This window comes from Camelus ferus, chromosome 19 (assembly GCF_009834535.1).
Source record: "Camelus ferus isolate YT-003-E chromosome 19, BCGSAC_Cfer_1.0, whole genome shotgun sequence".
Classification (NCBI taxonomy): Eukaryota; Metazoa; Chordata; class Mammalia; order Artiodactyla; family Camelidae; genus Camelus; species Camelus ferus.
Window position 1 is genome coordinate 27,770,329 of NC_045714.1, and position 11,544 is coordinate 27,781,872.

The 11,544-nt window shown below is 45.9% G+C and overlaps 1 long non-coding RNA gene across 1 annotated transcript in view; it reads right to left on the reverse strand.

Annotated features, from left to right (window-relative positions):
* LOC116657948 overlaps positions 1-10,981 on the reverse strand; it is a 56,457-nt gene extending 45,476 nt beyond the window's left edge. The window contains exon 1 of the long non-coding RNA XR_004313127.1: positions 10,778-10,981. This is a non-coding gene — a long non-coding RNA (uncharacterized LOC116657948). The remainder of the gene's footprint in view (positions 1-10,777) is intronic.
* Positions 10,982-11,544: the final 563 nt, after the last annotated feature.

The window sequence follows — 11,544 nt, forward strand, 5'->3', positions numbered from 1 at the left end:
ATAATTAGTGACATAACTAATATAATCAAAACAGAGCCATCAAAAGACTAGTGGGCAACTGGGGGCCCGGGAGAGGAATGGAGAAGGTTTCTAAGACAGCTTCTGCCTCATGGAGGCTTATATTCTAAGACAAAGTAAGCACGTGTTCCGTCATCCCCATGTGTTCACCGCCCCCTTTACGATCTTGTCATTAATTTGAAGGGCAAGTTCATTTCCACAGGTCAAGCTTGGCAATGAATGTTGAGAACCCCGTTCAGCGGTGGAAAAACCTCTAGAATGTTTTCCCACCTTCAAACCAGGGCTTCCTTATCGAGTTCATCAAAGTGTTTTGTTTTGTTTTGTTTTTTTAAAATACAAATGTCTTACCAATTTGCCCAGGAAGAATAAATCTTCACAGCCACCTCAAAGGCTTGACAACTTGATTTTCATTGTGTGGAGCTGGGTGGGTCCCGCTGAACTGGGCTTCCGAAGGAGACCCAGCCCTTCTCCGCAGTCTCCAGCCCAGTCACTCCAGCGAGTGTGATCAAAGCGGGAGGAAAGCCCAGCCACTGAGCCTCAAGGAATAAAGCTTAAAACAACAGATTTGTTTCTTGGCTTCTCTCTTCAATACGTTCAGAGTGTTTAAAGCCCTGTAAGGAAACGCTTTGGGGCCCTGGATGTGAGCGAGGCCCATCTAAACCCCTTCCCAAGAGGAAACCTCTCACCTCGGTGGGGTAAATTAGCTCATTAAGAGCAGCCAGAAGCAGGCAGGAAACCTGGGGAAGTAGGAGCTTTAATTCAAAGCACAGAAAATTATAGATTTCTTTACACATTAAAAAAGCATTTATCTTGGCGAAAAATGAAACGACTTTTCAATGATCAACACATGGTTTATATCTGCTTTGCTAATTTATATCTACCCACCAGTCTGTCTACTACCAGGAAATTGTTCAGCTACCAGGAAATTCAATTACAGTCAAGAAATCTTTTGTTGAACACCTACTATGTGTCTGCGGCATAACTGTGACTCTAGTAAACACAATAAAAAAAATAGAACACAGGTGTCTACCCCCAGTTCAGGAAGTAAGACTCATGTGTATTAAGAATTGGAAGCCATTTGCATTTTACTCCTCCACAAACACTTAGAATTTTCTATTCACCAGGCATTGAGCTCGGATGGGAATGACGTACAATGCAACAGTAAAATGTGTTGCATTCGGTGGAACCAAGTGCTAAGATGTACAGAGGGAGGAATGGGTCAAAAGGAAGCAAGGGATTGAAAAAGAGAGAGTGACGTTTCTTCCTAGAGCAAACTGGACCTGAGCTGACCCTGAAGGAGGTCAGTGTGGCCTCTGGGAGATCTGGCTTTGGTCTCTGCTCCACTGCTCCTGAAATCTCGGACTATTTCAGTTTTCTGAGCCTTAATTTTCCCGTTTAGAATAAATACACTAGACTCAAATTATTCATTCATTCATTCATTTATTATTCAGCATCAACTATCCATACCCAATGGTCTTGATGTTTTAGGATGACGCCCATAGGCATGCTTTGATCCAAGGCATGAAAGAAAGTTCTCTGCTCTCCAGGAAGAGCTCAGATGTACAAGGTGCCACGACAACCCCTACTGTTACCTCCTTTTTACTTATCAAGCCATCTAGATTGACTCTGGGGAAATAGGACACAGGATTGGTTAATCCTTGTTGGGAGAAGGGGTCAGAGAAAGTGTGACATATGGGGACTTGCAGGAGAAATGCCCTGAGGACAGTTGCTTGGCATCTGATGGGTTCATGAGTGGTGACAGGATGAGGTGGGGGTGGTGACAATACTCAAACGCAGTGGAGGGCTCAGAGGATAGCTGCCACTCGGCTCAGAGTAAAAAGACTTGACTGTCCATCCGAGGCTGGCGTGGCGCCCTGAGCTGAGTCAGGCCAGGAGCAAGAATTGGGACCCCTTGGACTCAGCCTCAGTTCTGTTACTAGAAACTTGATCTACATTGTTAGTCTGTCGAACTTCAAGTTCCAAGTTAGTAAAATTGCGTTGATTAAATGCATGTACATTTCCCCCCCCACACATTTCAAAAAGAATTTGGAGAAATGAATAATAATAATATATCCAGCATGCTCAATATGCTAATTTGATATCAGTTTTCATGTATTTGTTCTGCACAGAGTTCATGTGCCTAGTTTTTCTTGAATGTAGTACCAGCCTCTCTGAAAATGGCACCATGTGCAATTACAGGTTCAAAATTACCTTGTGTGCTGAAATCTGAGAAAATTTCTCCATTTGAGAAATTCCTCAGTAGCTCCTGGGTATAAGACCAGGACATCTAATGCTGCTTATGAAAACACAATAGAAGGGGGACAGTTGGCCAGGACACACTTTGCTCGAGTGATTTAAACCATAATGAAACATCTCACATCATCTGCCATGCTTTTGATTAAACACAATGAGGAGAGTGAACATCTGACAAGTGTAAGGCACATGCCCCTCCTGTCTGACACATCCATCCAGCCTGTTGACGCCATTCCTGGATCTGAAAGGAATTCTAATCAAAGACATGCCTATTCCGATTTGAGACAAACATCACGGTGGTTTATAGAAAACTTCCTCTCTGCGCTGACCCACAACCTAAACAAAAGGTCAAAATCACTTAAGTTGCTTCAAAACGGACAGACGGTGGTGATGCAAGCCAGCAATGTGGGGTGGACGGGAGCCCACGCAACCCCTTTGTAAGGCACAGAGCTAAGTAAACACTCTGAAAGCCCGCTATTGTTTGTTTACCCTGATACTTTAGTCAACACTTTGGAATCATTAGCTGTGGGCCCTTGGGTAAAGCTGCTTTTCCAACTCTCTATTTCACAGTCAAGGTCGACTTCCTCTGAAGCCAGCAGATCCATAACCCCGAAGGCCACATCCTCCAGAGCCTCAGAGCCACATGCTCAGCTCTCACAGGCAACAACTGGGGAGTCCTGAGCCCCTGAGGCCAGATGGGGGTTACCTCCCTCTCTCCTCCTGTACTTAACGATGAAACAGTAAGGAGTCAGAGTTTGGGTTTAGCCGACACACAAGGCCAAAAGCAAGAAAGAATATGTTCGAACAGAAAACTACAGATGATTCCCAAATTTCTTGACACCAGAAATGTTACTAACGTCAAGCAGTATAACTAAGTGGAGACAGGTGAAATTATCTTCTCACCAGTCACCCAAGTTGGGATAAAAACCCTCTGCTTCAAACGTCACCCATCTACGAAGAATGTAGCAGTGGCTACATATTATCAGTGGAACTTAATAAACTAATTACTGTAACACATAGGCCTCCTGGCTTCCATATTTGCACAAAGATTTTATATATAAATGTTGTCCTAGAAGGTAAGGGTCTTCCACCTCAGCCATCCAGCCACCAACACTAATTAGTACGGTCACTTTCATGAATCAGTGAAGCTCTCTGACATGTATTTTCATTTCTTATATTAAAAAATGACCCCCAAAGCCCTCAATGCTCTAAAATTCTTTACCATCTAAGAACTAAATGAGACAATGTAACTGCACAAGTCAATAAGCATTGCTAGCGGGAACTATAAACTTAAAATAAAACCTCTGGGGTGGTATGATTATCTTTAATTATGAAGGACAAGACATTAATCATTAACAGTGCACCACTGGCAAAGGAGTCAAGTTAAGTACGTACTAAAGTGACTTTCTGGGCTGTGCCCAAGGTGTAGCCCTAAGAAGCTAGACTGGTACAACACCCACCCTGGGAATTAGCTGGAAGTGTGACCAAAGCCAGGCAAACCTAAGTTGCCTGCGATTAGGGAATGGAGGAAGCACATAGGCACAGTGTGTCTAGAAAATTCTCCAAAGTCAGGACTTGCAGGCCAGACAGGACAAAGAATACCACGGTCAAGACATCCCTTCATTTTCAGCAGGCTGGGCTCATTTGCAAGTCATATAGGAGCTATATTCTGCACAAAAGATAAGCGTCTTAGCCAGACCACAGAAGTGTCTTCAACAAAGAACCCCCTCTTCCAAATACAGTAGTCATAAAATTGTTTCTATTAGACCTAAAGCTATATGCAAAAGTGCTTCCAATGAAAGTACCTTCCAAGTACCAGGAAGAAAACAGAGCACTCTACCCCAACCCCAGCACACACGGACTAGGGAGGCAGTTGATTTCAGCCCCAGGCTCTTGTTCAAAATGGGTACTGGCAGTTTAGTCATTCTGGATAACAGTAATATCCCCTGGACCCTAGTGGCAGTGACACATTCCAAGGGGGTAAAAATTCAGTGGATTGCTTAAGGTCATCTGTGCAACCATGGTGGTCATCCAACAATCAATCTCAAAAACGGTATGTTGAGTGAAGGACACAAAAAGAAAAAGAATGGACCATCCCTCCTGGGAGGGAGATGGTAACACAAAGATGAAAATCACAGTACTGCAATCCTCAAGGATTTTTCCAGTAATGAGGGAGACACATCTCTTTGACAAGGTCAAAGAGTGTAGGGAGGAAAGGACAGAGATGCTGAATACTTTTTATAGCATGTAGGTTGCCTCCTCTTTTAAGCCCTGGTGACCAAAAAGCATTTTTTAAAAATCAGTTGAATGGGTAATTGTCTGTCTAAAGTAACTGTTGGGATGGGGAAGTGGGGACAAATGTGCTATCACCAGACAACAAACATCAAGATTACAGACTCCAACATCTTATTTTGGTGTGGACCATTTTATAGATCATGTCCCGAGGGGCTTCAGGTTTTAAGTTTATCCATTGCACTGAGGTCACAAAGCCCCATTAATCTTTCCTGAAAGGCACAATCTGCTTGGGGCTTGAGGACCATGAAAGTATCTACCCCTCTGCCCTGGCCCAACACCCTAAATGCCCACATCACAAAATTCCTTAGGGTTAGAGCAGAGGTGGAACACTTAAGAACTCAACATCCACATGGGACACTTAAGGACCCAACATCCACATCTTACCCACAGCCATGACGTTTGAAAACTCGATCATCCCTCACAGCTATTCTCCCTCAAGAGAGGCCCTTCCTACCCTCCCCTGAGCTTTCCAGGTTTATTTCCTACATCCTTTTTTTCTTGGGGGGCGGTTATTAGGGTTTATTTATTTTAAATTGTTTTTTCATGGCGGTACTGAGGATTGAACCCAGGACCTCATGCATGCTAGGCAAGCACTCTACCACTAAGCTATACCCTCCCCCCTATTTTCCACATCCTTAAAGACACACCTCAGTTGATGAATTCATCCCTCTTCTTGGGGACTGAATTTAGATTATAAAATGACCCAACTGCCTGGAGCCCAAGAAGGGAGACGGGAGCCCTTCAACACCTGGAGAGCAGGCAGGGAAACCACAAGGCTGATGCAGAGGTCCAACACATACTCTTCTGCACCATTGTCCGTTGACCGTGGAAATATCATGGCAGCACCCTGTTTGAACTGCTCAGTCACTGAGCACCCAGTCAAGCCACCCCGTTCACTCCTCCCGCAGGTCACCCTGTCTCCAAGCAAGCACAGCAACTAACTAGTCTGCCCGACACAAACGCACCTCAGCCCAACAGATCTGAAACCTCTTCAAAAATAAGAAGTCACAAGCACCAAGAGGCGGTTATACATTTATCCTCTTCACGAAGAAAGAAAAAAAAATCAAACCTGAGAATAAATCCACCTGTGAGCTCCTATCTCTAGAGAGGTCACCCCAGATCCCTTGTCTTTATTTGCAAACGGTTCAGAGGCTGCTGAAGGAAGCCAGCCAATAAACATTTTTCCAACCGAGATTAATGGCTGATTTGTCATCTGGGCAGGGAAAGGTGAGCCTGCAGCCTCCACGAAGGAAGCAAACCCCAGAGGAGGTGGGGCCGCTGATTTATGGGGTTGTGGGAAGGCTAATTAGAGCCTCATGGAGGGAGCTAAGAGGGCACAGGCATCTGGGAACCGCACAGTGAAAGGTGGGGGCTCCGCAGAGGACAGGGAGAGAACGATGCGCTGGAGTGGGGAGGGGAGGGGCACAGAAATAACCTCCAAAGGCAAAGCAGAGAGACTGGGTGTGGATCCCAAGAGAACGCATCTGTGCAAAACTGGAAGCTACAAAGAAGAGGCCCATGTTCCTGCATCTCAGAGAAGGTCTGAAAACCAAGTCCTTGGGGCTTAATTTTGAAAAGCTACCCCCACCCATGATCGCCCACCAGTGGCCAGCGCACTCAGCGTCACCAGCACGCCCTTTTACCTTCTGATCCCAGTGTCCCCCTGACACAGTTTGCTTACTGGTCCCTAGGTTGCTTGGTTCAGCAGAAATGATCATCCAAGACAATTTCTTGGATTTGCACCTGGAAGGTTTGCCCTCCCGGCAGCCACGTTTGCATCTGTCAGGTGTCCTGATGCAGGAGGAGCCACTAGGGACATAGCGGGGGTTGAACAGGCCTGAGAAGAACCAGAAGAGGTAAAGAAGGCCATCCGGGGAACCCGCTCCAGAGAGTCACACAGGCCGACAGCGCTGGGGTGGCCTCTGCAGAAGCCGGGCCCTGCGCCAGGGGAGGGCCCAGAGGTCAGGACCACCGGAGTCTTTCGAGGGAGGAGGGGGCGAGAAGAGGAGTAACCTGCCTCCCTTTCCCCAGTAGTTTCCACTTTCCAGGACAGCGGCGCACCATTTAAAGCGCGTGCCTGTGTCCATGGGTGTGCATGTGCATGTGTGCACGCGTGCGCGCGCTCGCACGTGTATGCGTATATGCATATGCGTGCGCATGTGTGTGCGCGTGGGCATAGTTCTGCTCATGTGCATGCCCGTGTGCGGTCGTGCTTGTTTGCGCGCTTGCGTGCTTGTGCCCATGCACAATTGCAAACCCTCAATCCCCTATCCTCACCTTCAGATAACCGACCTGGAGAGCCGGCTCCTATAATTGCGGTGTGGTGTTTAGGTGTAGAAAACGGGCACGAAGTCCCTCAAGCATTGGCCTGAAACACAGCAGTCTTGGTCCCTCTCTCATTTTAAAAAAATGAGAACAAAGAGAAGGCAGAGAAAGAAAGGCAGAGAGGCATGGAGTGAGGGAGAGGCAGAGAGGAAGAGAGAGAGAAAAAGAGGAAGGAAGGAGGAAAGGAGGGAGGAAGAATAAAAAAGAAAAGAGTGGAGAGAGAGACACAGGGGTAGACAGAGAGACAGAATGAAAGAAAGCAAGGCGAGCAGGCAGCTGGTGAAAGAAATCAGTAAAGGTCTTTTCTCCTGTTTTCCTGTCTTTTAATAAATCACTGTAGCGGTCTGTGACAGTCTCTGTTATCCCTAAATGCTCAAGCAAACAGCTTTTCTTGGAGACTATTCAAGTAGCTGCCAGAGCGGCTGGGGCTGGGCAAGCCGCCGACCCTCCGACCGCCCCCCTGTAATTCAGCTGGAAAAGCGATTCTGAAGTCAATATTCATTGCACAGGGTGAGAATTGCCCCAACACAATGAAATGGTAATGAGCCGGCTCACAAAGGAGGCAAGCCGGATAATCAGCTTTTAAGGAGGTTCTGGGCACACGAGGCTGCCAGGGCTGGAGCCCCCACCTGAGGAGCCTGCCCTCAGCCCCCACCATCTGCGGGCATCAGCAGAAGGCGAGCTGGAGATCAAGGAACCTTGCCAGGCCCTCTTCCCCTAGCCACTCCTCTCCATTTTGCCTTTTGGGGCCCTCAAAACGCCTAAAATGTGAGGACAAAAAGTCATTTCACAGCCGCAGCCCCTACGCTGGCTTTCAGATGAGTCAGGACGAAGGCCAGCAGATGGGAAACTGAAAAGCCTGCAGCTGTACCCGGAGTACCTGCTCAGTGTACTCAGAGGTCATTACCTAACCACATGGGGACACCTGAGCAGGAAGTCCCCCAAATAACGAGAATTGGGGGTAGAGTTAGACACTGCAATTTATATGTCAGTAGTTTCAAATAAACAAGGGAATTTGCTTTGCAAGATTTCATTTCATACACCCTTTTTAACAGGCAGATTTTTTCATCTCAATAAAGCTAGAATCAAAGGAGGGGCCAAGTCAGATGAAACGACCAGACCAATGGCCACATGCAAGCTGCATTTAAACGGCCATGGCCGTGGACTCATTCTGGACTGGCTGGCAACCCAGATTGAAAGAGAATTTTTTTTTCAAAATTTCAATTTATTTTATCTTCTGTTTTCTACCCATCAGTTTAGGGATTGGCCCACTCCACAGAGTGTGGGCCAACAGGCAGCCGTCAAGGAAGTTTCTGATCGTTGTAGAGTAAGTCTGTTGTCATCATCAATTGCATCATCGCCATTTATATTTGTACTTGTAAGTGACTGAAAGATTCAGCTAGGTGATCCACAAAAAGGCATGCCAAAAGCCAAGGTGACTTACAATTTCAAATAAAATGTAAAGGGAAAATGAGGGGATGAGATGAAATTAAGCCAGAGGCTCTGCATCCTTGCAGAGCTGAGCTGGGACTTGGTTCTTGGCTTTCTAGTAACCAGCTCAAAGAGGGAAAAACATAATCCTTTAGGTTAGTGAATCTCAACCCAAGCCCAAATATTATGATGTATGTGGCCTGAGGGTGGGAGTCCCAGGCATCTGTATTTTTCAAAGCTCCCCTGTGAGGTAACAACAGATTGGTTGCCCAGGAGATAAGCATCTGTGAAACTCATACAAAGAACGTTTTGTTGAATGGGGAAATAAAACTGCTATATGTAAAATAGATAAACAACAAGGACCTACTATATAGCACAGGGAACTACACTCAGTATCTTGTAATAACCTATAATGAAAAGAATATGAAAAAGAATACATATGTATATATATAACTGAATCACTATGCTGTACACCAGAAACTAACACAACATTGTAAATCAACTATACTTCAATAAAATTAAAAAAAAAAAAACCTTATGGCAACTCCTTTACAGTGAGAGCAGTAAAGGTTGTTACATTAAGACACGAATACAGCACATGGGAACGCACAGGAGATTGAGGAAGAGTAAAGGACATTCCAAGGAAAAGAAACAGCATGAGGAAAGAAACAGAAGCACACAAGCAAGTCATGGAATGCTTAGTGACTGTCAAGAACATCAACACATATGGAGGGAACTCAGCACATTGATGCAAAGGGGGTTGTGAAGAATCCCACATGCCCAGCTCACGGCCTGAGGCTAAGAGCTCAAGGGTCCAACTGCCTCAGTTCGAATCCCGGCTCCTCTCCTTACTCGCATGGGAGACCTTGGACATGTTGCTTACCTTCTTTGGGCCTCAGTTTCCCATCTGTAAAATGGGGACAAGGAGAGCACCTACCCTGTAGGAATAAGTGAGATACACTATGTAAAGTGTTGATCTGATACATTAACTACTATTATTATTACCATTATTATTGCTGGTACTATTTATTCCCTATGTAATGAGAACGGGAATAAAATTATCATCAGAGAATACCTCCTAGACATACCAGTCTTTTCATATATTATCTTATTAATTTTGTAAACAACCCAGTTGAAAAGGTATTATTATTGTTATCCCCAATAAGCCCACTGAACCTCAGCATAGCTAAGTACTGTGCCCAAGTTCATGCAGCAAGAAAGTGGTCAAATTGAAATTCAAACCCAGAAACTGTAAAATATTCTAAAGATAAACTGAAGCCAGTTTATAGTAAAGGGAATAAAGCTTAATTTCAGGAATACTTCTCTCACTTGCTCAGGCCCCTCCACAGCTCTGAATCTAATTTTGTATTCACGCTTCTATATTCTTTTTCTTAAAAAGCAACCCCTATGGGGGAGGGTATAGCTCAATGGTAGAGTGTGTGGTTAGCATGCATGAGTCCCAGGTTCAATCCCCAGTACCCCATTAAAAAGATACAGATATATAAAATAGACCTAATTACCCCCCCAAAATTAAGTCAACAGTATCACATAACAAATTATTTTAAATGTTTTTAAATTTTTTAAATTAAAAAAGAGCACCCTTTAAATTTGTATTAAGTTTAGGTTTTCCAAAACCTGGATCCACCTCAGTGATAGCATATGAGATCAGAACTAGCTTCTAAGACATAAATGAGGGTGAAGTGACAGAAGGAAGGCCAGGAGAGAATGTGTGCTGTGAACAGAGTTAAACATTAGGCACAGCGCAGTTGAGGGGACCGCAGGCCAGCCAGTCAAGGTGTCACAGGTATTTGTAAAAATGAGCTCAGAGTGCAGGCAGGGCAAGAGATTCAGATCAGCAATAATGGGTCGATGTTGGTGATGGTGACTATGGTGACGACACTGCAGGGGACATTACTACCCATAAAGATTATTCTAGAGCTATGCCTACAACACGCAGCCACTGGCCACCTGTGGCTATTTAAGTTTAAATTAAATAAGATGTAAAATTCAGTTCCTCCAGCCCACTAGCCACATGTCAAGCAGTCAGTGGTGACCGGCAATGGGACAGGGCAGCTCAGATATGGAACATTTCCACCACTGCAGAAAGTTCGACTGAAAAGTGCTGGTCCAGAAAGTCAGAAGACGGTTAAGGGCGGACTCACAGGGAAACATCCAAGGGACAGATGGAGGAAGAGGCCAGTGATAAAGACGAGGGAAAGTGACCGGCAGAATCCGGAGGAAAACCGGGACACAGAGATCCCAGCAAAGAGAATTTCAGAGGAGGAGCTTATTCAGCAGCTCAGCAGTTGGCAAAAGAGACAACCACAAACTCCCAGCACAGAACTAACACACGTCCAGACGGCCACCTGCAAACCCTGTGTCTTAGCCTGTCCTGCTGCTATAACAAAACAGCACAGACAGGGCAGCTTACGAACAACAGAAATCTACTGCTCACAGTTCCGGAGGCTGCAAGTCCGAGATCAGGGTGCCAGCACGTCCGGTGAGGACCCTCTTCCGGGTCACAGGCTCTTCTGCGTCTTCACTTGGTGGAAGGGGCCCGGGAGCTCTCTGGGGCCTCTTTTATAACAGCACTGGTTCCATTCATGAGAGCTCCGCCCTCAGGACCTATCCACCTCCCAAAGGCCCCACCTTCTAACACCATCACATTGGGCATTGGCGTCCCAACATGTGAATGACGGGGAGAGGGGGATAAACTTTCAGAGCAAACCACCCCCGCATGGGTGCTCCCATTAAGACCTTGAAAAAGACATAGTCTTCTGAGGCCACAAACACGCTCTGAACCTGGCTCTGCCCAGGAAGGAAACCTTGAGAAGGGCAAAGGACAGCTGTCATTAGAGAAGCAGATGCCCGAGGGCCTGCTTTTCCTCCCTCCTCTCCGCAGAATTCTTTAAAATACACAGACGGACAAGGCACGCGCCCGCCTGTGCCAACACACGGCTCTCCAACAGGCAGCTCCCTGCATACCTACGCAACTTCCTGTTTGCTTGTGCAATTACTTGCAGTTCACGTAAGAATGCATGTTCTGAGCGCAGCCCTTTCTGGCCCGCACCTGTATGTGCATATTTTCAAGATGCAAATGAGACACGGAGCATCGCTTTTTAATGTAGCCCTAAGGGGTACATTATTCTGACCAGCACGAACATAGCCATCCACATTAAGGCAACAATGTTAAACAAGCACACAAACTCCAGTCTCCCCACG